We start from the raw sequence: 17175 nt of genomic DNA on the forward strand, positions 1-17175 counted from the left end.
TTCGAGACCTGAATCCCATAAAAAAAACTCTGAAATGTGATCAAGAGGAAGATGGATGGTCACAAGCCATGAAAAGAAGCCGAGCTGCTTGAACTCTTGCGCCAGGAGTAGCATAAAGTCACCCAACGGCAATGTGAAAGACTGGTGGAGAGCATGCCAAGACACATGAAAGTTGTGATTTTAAATCAAGGTTATTCCACCAAATATTGATTTCTGAACTCTTCCTAAGTTAAAGCATTAGTATTGTGTAGTTTAAAAATGAATATGAGCTTGTTTTCTTTGCATTATTCGAGATCTGAAGACACTGCATATTTTTTGCTATTTTGACCAATTGTCATTTTTCTGCAAATAAATGATCTAAATGACAATATTTTTATTTGAAATTTGGTAGGAATGTTGCCAGTAGGTTATAGAATAAAACAAAAATGTACATTTTACTTTAACACATACCAATAAATAGTAAAACCAGAGAAACTGATAATTTTGAAGTGGTCTCTTAATTTTTTTCCGCGGCTGTATGTCTATGCCCTCACCTACCTTCAACTTCTATGGCCTCATTATCTATGGCTCTGTATGTCTTTGTTGTATTTCATATGACTTGAAATGTCCACAAGATGGCGACCTTCTTGTTGCAAGCAAAGCTTTAATACAATTTCCTTTGATTTTCTGTTGCGGATATTCAATATTTGTAAAGAGACAGTAAACTGCTTTCTGGTGGTTTCTTTAGTTCATAAATTATGGGAAATGCATGACAGTATTTTTTACAGGTCAGCGTTTGTAAAGAACGTTGTTTTTAATTCAAAGTCCTTGTCGATGTCAGTCAATGACGATGTTTGGACGAACACGCCCACCCAACCGGGAAGTCGTTTCAAAGTTATGCACCGATTTCAGCCGAAACGAAACTACGTGAAAACCTGTGAAGCGTTACAGCACAAACGAAGAATGGCAGAAGCGGCTCAAAGTAACCAGGACATTTTTACATGCCCGGTTTGCCTCGATATTCTGAATTATCCTGTAACTATTCACTGTGGACATAATTACTGCATGGGCTGCATTAACGATTGCTGGGATCGGGAAGATCAGAAGGGAGTCTACAGCTGCCCCCAGTGCAGACAGACGTTCACCCCAAGACCCGTTTTAAACAAAAATAATATGGTTGCTGAACTTTTGGAACAGTTTAAGAAGACCAGAATCCAAGCTGCTGCTCCTGTTCCATGTAATGCTGGTCCTGGAGATGTGGAGTGTGACGTCTGCACTGGGAGAAAACTAAAAGCTGTGAAGTCCTGTCTGGAATGTCTGGTGTCATACTGTGAAACTCACTACAAAGCTCACAATGAACTTAATCCTGGACGGAAACACAAGGTGACTGATGCCACAGGCCAGCTACAGGATAGGATCTGCACCCAACATGAGAAGCCTCTGGAGATATTTTGTCGTACGGACCAAAGTTGTGTTTGTTGGCTCTGTCTGGTGGATGAACACAAAGGCCATGACACGGTGTCAGCCTCTGCAGGGAGGAGAGAGAAACAGGTAAGGACAGGAGTTCTCGTGGTGATAGATAGCCTAGGACTTGTGTGGTAGGAAATGTCAGTTGGGTTTACAACTGGAAGACAGGCTATAGACTCATCCAGGTTGTTATAGAGTCAGGAAGAGAGAGAATAACAATGACATAAAAACCCGCAATGAAAACACATAGTCTGATTACCAGAAATAAGACAGAGAATCTCCTATTACATATGAACTGTATTTAAATAATCTAAATAATAAATCACCATAAAAAGCCCAAATTACCCTTTAATGTACTATGTTTGTGGGCATTTTGTAATACCTTTCTTGTTTTGCAGTATTTTATATTAATACATGGTTTCTGCCTACAATATTGCTGCCCAGTCCTCTGGCATTTTGTAGGGTCCTGGGTGGTTGGCACTATGACTGAATGACATTACATGGTTATCAACTGCCTAGAGGTCACAGGTCACTCAGTGAGGGTATAGTTGCAGTAAGGTTTTGGTGGACATTTTTATCAACTCCACAAGAGGTATAAATACGATTAAATAAAGATTGACTGCATGTGAAGTCAGTAAATCAGTGTTCCTCCGGGTTCTCTCTTTTGCTCCACAAAGACAAAACCTATTTTCTGTTTTTCTGAAGCCTTGTAATGAAACAGAATCTCACCTATACTATTCAGCAACACTACAGATCACCTCTCAGTCAGCGTCAGTAGCTTAACCAGCTTGTACTTTCAGGAATGCTATCGGAGAATGATAGTATTATGATGCCACCATAACTGTTTGTTGTGGATGTGATGTACTCCTTCAACATAGACACACTTGGGGGAGACCCAGAATAAAATCCAGCAGAGAATCCATGAGAGAGAGAAGGAGCTGCAGGAGCTGAGGAAGGCTGTGGAGACTCTCAAGGTGAGTACTGACCAGAGGAGAGAAGGACAACAGCTGGCTGCTGGAGGAGCCTTTTCAGGCCCAATCAGGGCTCTCCTCCAGTTAGCCAGGCAGGAGTCTGTAATGCTGAGCCAGTTTCCAGCTCCTCTGAGCCACACTGTGGGTAACAGGCTGTGTGGAGGAGCTGAGTGAGTGGGCTGCTTTAGATGGAACCCTCCTCTTGTGTGTCTCTTAACAGAGCTCTGCACAGACAGCAGTGGAGGACAGTGAGAGGATCTTTACTGAGATGATCCAATCCATTGAGAGAAGGCGCTCTGAGGTGAAAGAGCTGATCAGAGCTCAGGAGAAGGCTGAGGTGAGTCGGGCTGAAGGACTCCTGAAGCGACTGGAGCAGGAGATTGCTGAGCTGAAGAGGAGAGATGCTGAGCTGGAGCAGCTTTCACTCACAGAGGATCACATCCATTTCCTCAAGGTAAGTGTTGATGATGGATAATTAGTGCACAGAATGTTTGAGGGCACTGATTTATGTTGAAGATATTCTTAGGTGGAAATTTGAATTCAATTTAGATATTGTTGAATTTCCTTCAAGGATCTGTACATTTCCAGACTATATTTCTTCTTATTGTTACACAGTCCAAAGTGATATACTGTCTTTTCTCTCATTGGAGAAAATTAGATATAGTCTCAGAGGATCAGTGAATACATTCTATAAGATCTGGAGCCCTTTTCTTGACAGTTTTAGCACTTCAGACATAACTGAGGACTAGTCCTCTATAATTGATGGAGGTGAGAGGTGGTGGGATTTAAATTGTATACTGTATACATGTCTTGTTTGCAATGTGATGAGAAAACAATAAAAAGACCATTGATTCAAGTGTTTGAACATATACCTTACCCTGTGCAGTGACGGTGTCTATAAAGAATGTTTTTTTTAATTTTGAATGAAATTCTGATTGTACATTCAAACTTACATCTTACTTATACGGGGATGCTTTATTTTGAGAATGTAGCTATTCTCTCTTTGTCATCTCTTCCTCCTCTCTCTCTTTCTCTATCTCTGTGTTTCTTTATTTACACTGTATTTAACCGTGCAACTTACTTATACTTGGATGCTATTCTCTCTCACTGTGTCTCTTTCTCTCTCTCTGTCTTCTTTTTCTCCTCTCTCTCTTTCTCTCTATCTCTGTGTTTTTTTTTTATTTAGACTTTCCAGTCAGTCAGTGAGACACCTGTGTCTAAAGACTTAAAATTCAGTCAGTACAGAGTTCACATCTCAATGTCAAACACCAGAGGATAATATGCTAACATTTTCTCTATCTCTGTCATCTCTTCTTCTTCTTTCTCTCTCTGTGTGTCTTTATTTAGACTTTCCAGTCAGTCAGTGAGGCACCTGAGTCTAAAGTCTTATTCTGCATCTCTGTGAAGCAAGGCCTCTCTTTTGAGGCTGTGAAGACATCTGTCTCCTCACTAAAGATGCAGCTGTTGAATTTCTGCAAGGAGGAAGTCATGAAGATATCTGCATCAGGTTAATCACATTACTCACATATGTTTACATGTAATGACTAACTATACTTTCCCTCTGGATTGTACTAATAAGCTAAATGTGATGGTGAACTTCAGGAATGTCACATATTTGTATTTTTCTCAATGTCACATATTTGTAACATATCCTTTGTATTTCAGTGAAGCTGAGATACTCTACAGGTGTCTCCATGTTTACTTGTCTTAAGAGGGTCTTTAAGGTTAAAGAAGCGGGAGACTCATAATGTACCTCAACAAGAGAACACAAATGTACTGCCGTCATAAAAACAGAAGGTTGATGCAATGTTGACATTAACACCAGTCAGTGATGTTTCTAATATGATTCTTTCTCTCTCAATAGTGACTGAAGTCCAGGCTATTTTACCTCCTGAACCTACAACTAGAGAGGATTTCCTATGATGTGAGTTTGACACAAACACATTTTATAGTTCATGGGTAGAGGAAACAGTGTCTTTTTCCATTTTCCTAAAATGGCATTTTAAATGGAAGTGCGGGAGGAGGTGCAGTTCTTCTCATCAATACACACACACACAAACACACACACACACACTTTCCTCATCAGCACGCACTTAATTTCAAATCAGTTCTCTTCATCAGCACACACGCACACACACACTTAATTTAAACTCAGTTCTCCTCATCAGCACACACACACACACACACACACACTTAATTCTTACTCAGTTCTCCTCATCCGCTTGCTTTGGCGCTCGCTCTCAACCCACCACCCCCCCTTACACCACCTGTCTCCCCTCTCACCACCTCCCCTTACACAACCTGTCTCCCCTCTCACCACCTCCCCTTACACAACCTGTCTCCCCTCTCACCACCTCTCTCCCCTCACACCACCTGTCTCCCCTCACACCACCTCTCTCCCCTCACACCACCTCTCCTTACACCTATTGTCTCACCCCCCCCCCCCCCTTACACCACCTGTCTCCCCTTACACCACCTGTCTCCCCTTACACCACCTCCCCTTACACCACCTGTCTCCCCTTACACAACCTGTCTCCCCTCTCACCACCTCCCCTTACACCACCTGTCTCCCCTTGGTATAGAATGGGGGTGCAGGCACTGATTCTACATGACTCCTGTCAGCATAGTTGACTCCTCCACAATCCCTGCCAGGCGTTTTAGGTCTTGGCCAAAGTCCAGGCCAGACACACTCTTCTGGGTGCATCTCTTAGGCACATTTGGAACATGAAGTCCATGATCTGCCAAAATCTAGGACAACAAACTGGCATTGATATCCAGCTGATATAAAATATGCACTCGTGGAAGAAAGAGACATTTGTATTTCTCTGTATTTCTCCCTCTCTCTATTTCGTTATCTCACCCTTCACCCATACAACCAATCACAACTACAGACTTTTACATACAAAGACACTGTAACACTTTCACACTCCTATATACAAAGGACTCATCTCACACAAAGGAATCAAATGAAACAAAAACCAAATACTTACACACTCAACATCAATCATTCATACCAAGGACTCCCTTCAGACAAACACACACACACACACACACACACACACACTCAAACATAACAGTGCTCACTTTTGAACGTCTGAATACAGACACTCACACATGTACACCTGCACAAACATGTACAGAATCACACACACATATACAAATCTTATATGTAAAACATTCCTTCACAGAAAAATTCACATAAAAACATCTTAGCCCCCACAAATATTCATATAACAACAACCCCCCCCAACACACACACATAAAATACCAAACACCATACACACCTAACAAACATACCTAACACATACTGTATAAATAGTTAAGTTTGTCCTGTCTTCTCCTCCATTAGACTCATGCCACTTCACACTGGATCCAAACACCGCATACAGAAACCTCCATCTGTCTGAGGGGAACAGGAGGGTGGAGAGGAGAGATGAGCTCCAGTCATATCCTGATCATCCAGAGAGATTTGATGTGTGGTCTCAGGTGCTTTGTAGAGAGGGTGTGTCTGGACGCTGCTACTGGGAGGTTGAGTGGAATGGGGAGAGGGTTTTTATTTCAGTCTCATATAAAAGCATCAGCAGGAGAGGAAGGGGTGGTGACTGTGTGTTTGGACGTAATACTCAGTCCTGGCGGCTGTTCCTCTCCAGCAGCAGCTCCTCTTTCATACACAATAATAAAGACACTGAACTCCCTCTAGTGGCCAGCTCCAGAATAGGAGTGTATGTGGATCACAGGGCAGGAACTCTGGCCTTCTACAGCATCTCTGACACAATGACCCTCTTGCACAGAGTCCAGACCACATTCACTCACACACTCTACCCTGGGTTTTTGCTTAATCGTGTTGGCGCATCAGTGAAGCTGTTGTGAGCGAGATGTACATATGCTGTATCAAGACTACATTCACCCAGCCTCTCTACCCTCGGTTTAGGGTTAGACATTAGATCACCAGTGAAGCTGTTGTGACTCTGGGGTGGAGTGCTGGGGTGACCCAACGTATTGGTAGGTGTACTGCGCTGGTGTGGTGGTGGTCTGGGAAGAAAAGATTGCTCTGCAGATGACATCTGAGGCTGAACTTAGAATTTATTTACAACCCTAATTTGGGATGATAAATAAAAAGCAAAGAAAAACAGAAAGAAGAAATGTGTTATATTACCTTTTTTTGTTTTAGATTACCTTGATTACACTTTACTCGATAGCTTACACACTATAACTGGGCCTGTTAACTAAACATCCCAAACCATTACGCCATCTACCAAAAGACAGACTAATTTCCCAAAGTTATAAACACTATCACCCTGTGTTCACACATAATTCAGATTTATTGAACGTTTTGTGCAAAACTCTACACACAAATCCCTTTATATATCACTGGCTGAACCATGTGCTCATTTAGTAAGCACTGATATTCAATTTCATGAACTAGTCATCACAGCTTAAACCCACCTAACTATTCCCCATGAGTCCAAAGCGGTCACACACCAATCAGAACCTCAGGATGGGTAGACTAATGAGCAATGGGCCAATCAGAACCTCAGGATAGGTAGATTAATTGGCCATTGGTCACTTCACTTGTGTTGGAATAATTTATCCACAAAGTACAAACTGTTTATTTTTCATTGGTTTATATTGCTCAATACATTTAAACATTATTTTACTGTATTCAATGTTATTTACATATCAGTTACATATTTTTATAGTACATTTACTTTTTATCAGAATTTTTTTGTTTATTTTACTACAGTCCATTGAGAAATTAAAAGTTCTGAAAGTGTATACATGTGTTTATATTGTGTTCATCACGTGGAGAGGTTGTTCTGGGGGGGAACCATAAGTGCCATCACTCATTGCAGTAACAGGTTCTTACAGGAGTGTTTTGAACTGATCTCACCAGAGTGTACTGGTTACTCTGTAGTGTGTGTCTTTTGTGTGATGAAGGAAGACAAAGTTTGGTTTAGATTAGGGCTGTCAAGCAAATAAATGACATTCTTTGCATTAAAATGCTTTGTGATTAATTGATCTAAATAAATTGCATTTATCAATTTGCCGTGAGCAGCCTTTAAAAACCGGTCAGATTTGCCTTTGAGGTGAAGAGCCTGGGCAGAGTGATGTTCACTACACAATAATGGCAAACAACAGATACTTCAGTGACTTTATTTAATGAAGAACACATTTTATTTATTCCTGATTAACACATCTGAAGTTTGTCTAAACCCAGCTAGCTACTAAATGATTTAAAGACACAACTGCACATCCATCCAAACAGCCAGTTCTCAGGCCCACTGTGGATGAAGTTCTCTCATGAACACCATGTCACACCAAGCACTGTGTTGATTCCTACACACACAGCTACACTATCTCCCATCAGACTCCATTTTACTGGTTCTCTCCCTCCTTCTCCATCACTCTCCCGCTTCCTCTCTCTCCCTTTCCTTCTTCCTCTCCTTCTTTTCCTCTCTTTCCTTCTCTATCTTCCTCTCTTTCTCCTTCTCCTCTCTTTCCTTCTCTATCTTCCTCTCTTTCTCCTTCTCCTCTCTTTCCTTCTCTATCTTCCTCTCTTTCTCCTTCTCCTCTCTTTCCTTCTCTATCTTCCTCTCTTTCTCCTTCTCCTCTCTTTCCTTCTCTATCTTCCTCTCTTTCTCCTCCCTAACTCTCCCTTTGTCCTTCCTCTCTCTCTCTCTCTCTCTCTCTCTCTCTCACACACACACACAGACATACATACATACATACATACCAACATACATTCTCAAATAATCTGACTGACTCCTCCCCAACAGTGTGATAACATCTCTGCCACTCCTCCTTAGAATAAAACACATGGAACAGAAACTGAACCCTCACACTGTTATCTTCCTGTATGTGATCGTGGCTGGGAGAAATGGCGGAAGCTTCGACCCAAAGACAGGATTCTTTCACCTGTTCAGTTTGTCTGGATCTAATAAAGGATCCAGTTACCGTTCCATGTGGACACACTTATTGTCTGGGCTGTATTAAAGGTTGCTGGGATCAGGAAGATGGTAAAGGCATCTACAGCTGCCCCCAGTGCAGACAGACATTTAGACCAAGACCCGTTCTCGGTAGAAACATTTTGATTGCTGAAATGGTGGATGAGTTTAGGAAGACCAGAATCCAAACTGATGTTCCTGTGCACTGTTATGCTGGACCTGGAGATGTGGAGTGTGACGTCTGCACTGGAAGAAAACTCAAAGCTGTGAAGTCCTGTCTGGAATGTCTGGTGTCATACTGTGAAACTCACTACAAAGTTCACAATGAACTTTTTCCTGGACGAAAACACAAGGTGATTGATGCCACAGGCCAGCTACAGGACAGGATCTGTTCTCATCATAAGAAGGTTTTTGAAATATTTTGTCGAACCGATCAGAGTTGTATCTGCTTTCTGTGCACGATGGGTGAACATAAAGGCCATGACACAGTCACTGCTGCAGAAGAATGGACAGACAAACAGGTCAGTACTGGAGCGAGATGTGTGACCAACATTTCTATGAGGGCTCTTATACATACTAACTGTGAACGTAATAATATAAGTACAACAATACTTTCTCAACAGTCTTTAAGTCTAGCTGTTTCTGCAATGACTTTGCCCTTTAGAGAAAGGAAGAACCAGGCCATGATTATCAGGTGCAAGGTCCAGTGTTGTGCTGTAAAAACATTGAAACATTAACCTGTCGGCTTCAAAATGAACACAGTTTTACCTTGCAATATAATGTTCTGTTCTGTTAAATAGATTCTGTGCCAGCTTCACAAGTTTCTTGCTGTTTAATACCAGTGCTCCTCTTGAGCTCAATGTGTCATTAAATCAATCTCTTGAAAAGTCTCAAATTAACTATAAAGGTTCAGTTGTCGTGTGATATCTGATAATTATTGTTGTAAATAATCCTCCGATAATTTGATGAAAAGAGTCTGTTTGTTTTTGTTTTTTAAACAGAGGCAGTTGGGGCAGACCCAGAGGAGATTCCAGCAGAGAATCCAGGAGAGAGAGAAGGAGCTGCAGGAGCTGAGAAAGGCTGTGGAGACTCTCAAGGTGAGAACTGACCACAGACAACAGTTGGCTCAGCAATCGCTTGTTATTGTGTTATCACCATTATGATACCATCTCTACATGATACAGACTATCACAAAAAGAAATGGTTTTGGCAGGATTTGCCCTTGGTCATTTGATCAAGAAGACCTAGTCACACCAAGTGAGTTTGCTCCGTCACTTACCTCTGTGGGTCTCCTGCCCCCCTCCTCTTTGTGTGTCTCCTAACAGAGCTCTGCACAGACAGCAGTGGATGACAGTGAGAAGATCTTTACTGAGATGATCCGCTCCATTGAGAGAAGGTGCTCTGAGGTGAAAAAGCTGATCAGAGATCAGGAGAAGGCTGAGGTGAGTCAGGCTGAAGAACTCCTGAAGCGACTAGAGGAGGAGATTGCTGAGCTGAAGAGTAGAGATGCTGAGCTGGAGCAGCTTTCATACACAGAGGATCACATCCATTTGATCAAGGTAACACAATTTGTAATAAAGCATCCATGTGAGTTTAAGAGAGGAAAAAGGGCATAGTTTCTTGATCTTTAGTGTAATGTCTTAATGTGTCTAACATATTCACATACCTAAACACACAAGTGCATACACACTAAACCAACTGAATTCACCCATCATGTCTGCAGCCTTTGGGGAAACACAGACCTGGATGAATATTCAGGAGGTCTGCTTCAACTTCTATGTGTTTCTCCCTGTAGAATTTCCCATCCATCAGAGACTCTTCTCGCTCCAAAGACTTACCCAGCATGACCTTCAACCAAAGCTTCTCTTTTGAGGCTGTGAAGTATTCTGTCTCTGGAGTGAAGGTGCAGCTGGAGGAGAAACTGGATGACATCTTCAGGCAGGAAGTAGTCAGGATATCTGCAGCAGGTGGATAAAAATGTAGAACTGACTCAATGATGAATTCCTTATTTCAAAGTTTGAGAACACAAGGATCCCACTTCATTTTGATGTATTTTTCTGTATGTCTCAACAGTGACGAATATCCGGATCATCCAGACTTTAGAATGTGAGTCTCTCTCGCTCTTTCTCTCTCTCTCCCTCTCTCTCTCACACACACACACACACACACACACACACACACACACACACACACACACACACACAGACACACAGTATCAATAGTTATTACACTGATCAGTTTTGTAGCCCTCTGAGTTATAGAATTATTTTTTTTGTATGTCTCAACAGTGACTAATATCCAGATCATTAAATCTTTAGAATGTGTCTCTCTCTCTTTCTCTCTCTCTCTCTCTGTCTCTCTCTCTCTCGCTCTCTGTCACATACACATTAGTTATTATTACACTGATCAGGTTTGTAGATGCATGTCTGAGCATAGTGTCTTCAGAATACAGTCTCACAACATAGAGGAAGTGGTCAATTCCCAGTGCTATGCAAATGATGTCTGTCTGAAAACAAATTCATCTTTGTAGCTTTGAGTTTCAGTTTGTTTAAGCCATCTGATGAAATATGTTGTTTTCATTTTAAGTGTCTGTATTAGCATTTACACTCTGAGTTAAAACTGCATTTAGTATTTGATCTCAGTTTTGGGTTGAAGCATTGGACACATCAGTAAACATGTTGTGAACAGGGTTTAGGTAACATTCCTGGACACCAGTGACAATTTTATGTTATATCTAAGCACAAAGCTAAATAGCCCTTGGTAAAGGGTAAATCCTAGGTGAATGAGTGTCTCTCTGTGTTGGGATCCCAGATGCTGATCCTGAGCTCCCAGTCAGAAGAACAAACAGTAAGGAGTGGTTGCCACCAAACAGTAAGTAATTTCTGACTGGTTCTAACAGCATCTATGCCTTTATATCAGGGGTTTAGCACAGAAATAATAGTTTCACTGTTTCTTATCACTGATATAATCTGATCTCAAGAAAACCCTCTTTCAGCTGCAAGACGTAGGAGGCATGGAGGTGTGGTTGGGCTACAGAGTTTGAAATAAAGGCCTTGATATTAATCATGTGTGAAAATGCCCTGAGATTTATTCATCCAGAGATTGGTAGAGATAAAGCATAATTACTAGATCTTACATTGTGATCAGGGAAAACACAGACAAAACGGAAGCCAATGGAGATCAGAGACGGAGTTAAATTTCAGGTTCAGAAACAATATCTCTGCAAAGAAACGTTTGTTCCCTAAACAGCATAAATGGTTTGGACACCTTTTTTAAGGTCTGAGACTGAATGGCTGCGTCCAGGCAAACTCCGGATCCTATTTTGTGGATATTGTCCAGAGTTCATATCTGAAACAGGCTAAAGACATCCCAGTGTACATATTCTAAACTGATTTTACCCACTATGGGCCCTATTTTAACGATCAGAAACGCAAGTAGGACAGCGCCAAACGCAAGTAACTGTGTGGGCGGCTCTATGGCGCATTTGCTATTATAACGGCGGAAAAAACACACTTGCGTCCGGCGCAAATGTCAAATGGGTTGGTCCAAAGGAGGTTACTCAGCCATAGGTGTGGTTTGGGCGTAATATGCAATAAACCAATCAGAGCGTCATCTCACATTCCCTTTAAGAACGAGGAGCGCATATTCCATAGCGGCTTGTTATTATAATGGCGGAATTACCTGGAGGAAGACCGTGAGGCCACCAGAACGTGTGTTACCAGAAACAATCACGGGAATATTTTCCCATGCTTGTTTGGAGAAATGTTTCTACTTTTCATTTCTCGTTTGTATTTTTTCAGTTACTAGCATTCGTTTTTTGGTGGCAACATATTTGAAATAAAAGTCACAAAAACATACTTTCCGATGATTCGGGTTCACCCTCACTGAATCACTAGGTTATGTATGCATGGTAATAATATTGCACCCATCGGACGGCACATGCAGTTCAACCTCACGTCTTCTAAAATCCTCTAATCTATCCTCATTTATGTCATTAACACATCCATGATTCATGGCAATGTTGTGTAAAACACTGGGGGGGGGGGGGGCACGTATGTGAATATGGGTGCAGTCTATAGTGCCAAGGACGCCAGGGAGCCCATACTTCTCCCAGAACGCCTGCTTAGCCCTCTCTTGGCTGTCGGGTGTTACGGGAAATTTTATGAATTCCCCAGCATGTCGGACTAGACCTGACGTAAATGTATAGCCGAACTTATTGCAGACTGTGATAGGGACAGTGTGCGTCTGTCCCCAGCTCATCTGCCAGGAGATGGCAGACATCAGAAACGCCATTACAATTAACCTGAATCATTTGGGTCAATGTGTAAGCTAGATGTATGCCTATTTTTTAAAATAGCCTATCTTGGATATGGATATCACAATGATTTCCTCATGTGGTAAAAACTTTATTTTCCTTGTAATTATATATGGCTTGCCAAAAATTTGCTGTAAATCTCTCGTGTAGAAGAGAGAAGTAAAGTGTAGCCTACTGTGCGGCCAAGCACGCATCCTTAAAATAGCGTCTGAATACGCGCCACAGACTCAACACAATGGGCCTCTGACATTAGACTAGGTTTTTTCTGGTTCATTTCGACGCGCGCCTCTGGAGGGAAAATCCCGCTGTGCGCCGGGTAAAAGAGAGGAATGATACATGCGTCGGTGACAATGTCAATTGCGCTGGGTGCAAGATAGGGCCCTATGTCTGCAATTAGGTTGTGTTCATGAATCAAATAAAAAGTTTAAGAACTGACGGACTTTTAAATGCTGTTCCCATCCAAAGAAAATGAGTGGATCTCTATTGAGCGCATCTCCGTCTTCTCTTGTCAGTAAACTAACTTTATTGAGTGTATATTGTACCCCACCTCACTTACTTATTTTCTAACATATGTTATGTTTGGGTCTGCTGGACCAATATTTCATAAAGGTTTAAACTGTAGGAGACAGATCGCCTCGTAAATATTTGAAACTCCTCATACATCTAAACAGAGTTGCAGTCATATGCAGTTGCAGTCATATTTAAAGCATGGGAATCTTTCCTCTCCCTCTTTTTTGTTTTGTGTGTATTTATTTATGAATTCTTGTGGTTGTGATAATAATTACAAACAAGAATGGGAGCATTCAGAGAATGCAAACCTCTGCCTTGTGACCTTGACCTTGGACCTTGACATCTGAAAATCTAATCAATTATTGCCATTATATTACCCAATCTCCCCACAAAGTTTGATGGAAATCGGTCGATCTGTTCTGCGTAATCCTGCTGACAAACAAACATACAGGGGCGAAAACATAACCTCCTTGGCGGAGGTAATAATGTTGTGGTTCCAACAGACCTGTGAACACCCTGAGTCTAAGAAAAAATATGAACACAACATGAGAGTCAGCATTCTTTACATATGAGAATATGAAAAATGAGCTTGTTGTGTTGTTTATGAATGCCCTTCTCACTCAGTTTAATGGGCTGTAATGTGATGTTTTCTGTCTCAGTGTCAGAAGTCCAGACTGTTTTTCCTGAACCTGTGACCAGAGAGGAGTTCTCACAGTGTAAGTTGGACATAAAGACATGCAAGCTATCCCACACACACACACACACAAAACATGCACACACACACACACATGCACGCACAGGGATACACTCACATGCATACAATAATGATCATAGTAGCAACCCCCCCCCCCCCACACACACACACACACACGCACTCCTAAATACAAAGGTCTCATCTCACACAAAGGAATCAAATCAAACAAACCCAATTACTTACAGAAACTCAACAACATTCATTCATAAAAAGGGCTACCTTCATACACACAAACACACACACACACACACACACACACACACACACACACACACACACACACACACACACACACACACACACACACACCTATCACATAGACTGTATATACCTAAGTTTGTCCTGTCTTCTCCTCCATCAGACTCATGCCAATTCACACTGGATCCGAACACAGCATACAGACTCCTCCATCTGTCTGAGGGGAGCAGGAGGGTGGAGAGGAGAGCTGAGCTCCAGTCATATCCTCATCATCCAGAGAGATTTGATGGGTGGTGTCAGGTGCTGTGTAGAGAGGGTGTGTCTGGACGCTGCTACTGGGAGGTTGAGTGGAGTGGGACGTGGGTTGGTATATCAGTCTCATATAAAAGCATCAGCAGGAGAGGAAGGGGTAATGAGTGTGGATTTGGACGTAATAAACAGTCCTGGAGTCTGGACCTCAGCAGCAGCAGCTCCTCTGTCTTGCACAATAATAAAGAGACTAAACTCCCTCTAGTGGCCAGCTCCAGAATAGGAGTGTATGTGGATCACAGGGCAGGAACTCTGGCCTTCTTCAGCATCTCTGACACAATGACCCTCCTGCACAGAGTCCAGACCACATTTACTCACACACTCTACCCTGGGTTTGTGCTAGGTTCTAGATCATCAGTGAAGCTGCTGTGACTGACATATCTAGATGCTGTTAGCACATACATCTCACACATCACATCATTTAACACATCACTCACACATTAGCAGTGGCGTTTCTACATTAGGGGCACATGGGTCACTGCCCCACCAGATCCAGATGACCCTGTGGTGCAGAAACCTCAATACATCTGTGTTTTGTGGAAAAGTATATCTTATTTAATTTAATATGCAAAGTAGTGATTATATTGTAAATGTGTGTGTGAATAAACTAGACTCACAAGCATTATAGTGCTGTTTTGGAGTAATTTGATTGCTCTCCGCTGTCCCTCCCCTCCTGGGGCAGCGCTGCAAATATAAGACTGTTGCTATGTAAACATTAATGAGCGTGAGCGACACAGGCCAAAGTTTACATTGGGAGATTGGGCAGTTTCAGCCCCACAAAATCTGATTAGCAACCCTTGACCAAGACAAAATAAAACATACTCAGACAGATCTATGCCACTAACGTTACAGCATGATTTGTTGCTGTTATTTGTTTCAGTTGTGCCTTTCGTTTCATGTTGTATGTGTGTGCCACAAGCTTGATAAAGAATGTTGTATAAGCAAGTTATTTAAACTATGTGTCTATTTGATTTACTTTGTTGCTGTATTTTATGCGACATATTTGTGTGACGCCTCCGAACTGAAGCATGTGGAATGTAATTGAAATAGGATTTCTGCTCCCTGCCAGCACTCAAAATGCAGCTCATAGCCTATGCCTTCCTGGGCTGGGCATATAGGCAAATCGCCACTTAAAGAAAAATTGTTTATATAATAATATAATAATCAGCCAGCTCTATTTTTGTGAAGATGGCATGACGTCATAAAAAATTGCCCCATCAGAAATGCCAAGCTAAAATCGCCACAGAAAGAAAGTCATATATGGGGTGTCTTGTCAAGACAAGCAATCAATAAAGCTCTGACACAAAGGGTTGCTCTGCAGTGTAAACCTAGAAATGTGTTTGACATGAAGAATTTAATACCTCTCACTTCACAGCATTATAAACAATATGCAAGGCATGACTCAGATGTTCCACTACACCACAGAACAAGGCATGTCTCAGATGTCTACGAATGCTAATTTAGTTTGAGTTCAAGTTACACCTCAATAACGTAAACACAGTTCAACAACATACAGATCAAACAGGAATGACAGAACAGTAACTGTCACAACAATTCAATTAAGCTTCATGATGTTTCAAAAAAGATTAGATGTTTTCAGAGTAGATAGGAGTAGAAGTTATTCTCTTGTCAGCCCTTCTGTTCGCACACACGCATGCACGCAAACACACACACACACACACACACACACACACACACACACACACACACACACAAACACTAGTTCGAGGGTAGACAGGTTCAGTGTTATTGACCTATGTGCAATTTTCTTCCATATTTTTGCAACTAAAATACATCATATTCATCTGCACATTCAAATTCTCTCTGTGTAGTTACTGCCTGTGTGATTACAAACCACTTAATGAAAATAGCAAATGAAAATCGCTTGCTCTTTAAAGCCATTAATCAGGGAAACAAAATGAAAGCTTGACCCTAAAACATTTAACAATTAAGAATGCTTTACAGAAGATGAAAAGATAGGTCCACTCGAAGAGATGCTCCACTCAAAGAGATGTCTTACAGCTTTTGTTCTTTTTGTCCACACCCCCGTCTGCCTTCTGCATTGTCTCTGATGAGCCTCAGAGTTCACAGGAAATTATATTTCATGTCACGCTCATGTCAGTCCCGTCTCATTTAGAGTTCAAAAGGTTTCTAGCAGCAGTTGTAGTGTTTCTTCAAAGCTAAGTTTCACCTGGAGTCCCTCATTTAAGGATACATGAGATGCTTCTTTGATCCACAGTGTACATTTGTCCAAATGTGTTCATGCTGAAATGAGCAAAAGAAATCTGAGCTGCTTCAATTAGGGGTTTCAATTTAATCAATTATGTAGCAATAATCTGCTAAGATCAGTATTCATTGAAACTCTAAGAAACGATTAAACTCACACTCTCCATTTCAACAACGCAGAAAGAAATTGGGTGTATTTGAAGGTTTGCTCTTGCAATAACTGCCCAACTTGTATTTCATATAATGTTTCTAACCACTACACAATTAAAGGTGTTAACTGGAGAGTTATTTTCAAAATACAGTTTGCAGCTTATTGATACAAAGTTTATTTCACCTTCAGTTCATTTAGAATCAATGAACCTCCCAAAGCATTAAACCATCAGAGGAGCCCAGCAAGACTGTGAGCTGGGGCTTAACATTGTTGCTACGGTGTCTGCGGAGGCACATTCTGAACCGCGATATCAACATCACAGCCACACTCTGGCCGTCACCACGCTCTAT

At 41.6% G+C, this 17175-nt stretch overlaps 1 pseudogene across 1 annotated transcript; it reads left to right on the plus strand.

The window, feature by feature from the left end:
* Positions 1–942: 942 nt before the first annotated feature.
* Positions 943–14820, plus strand: LOC308375776 (annotated as a pseudogene). Its single transcript has 14 exons — positions 943–1530; positions 2325–2420; positions 2638–2871; positions 3765–3924; positions 4282–4341; positions 5767–6258; positions 8294–8883; positions 9364–9459; positions 9688–9921; positions 10158–10329; positions 10651–10683; positions 11174–11233; positions 13847–13903; positions 14303–14820. The product of its transcript is annotated as an uncharacterized misc_RNA (transcript).
* The last annotated feature ends 2355 nt before the right edge of the window (positions 14821–17175 follow it).

Source organism: Sprattus sprattus, assembly GCF_963457725.1.
Source record: "Sprattus sprattus genome assembly, chromosome: 15".
In the NCBI taxonomy this organism is placed as follows: domain Eukaryota; kingdom Metazoa; phylum Chordata; class Actinopteri; order Clupeiformes; family Clupeidae; genus Sprattus; species Sprattus sprattus.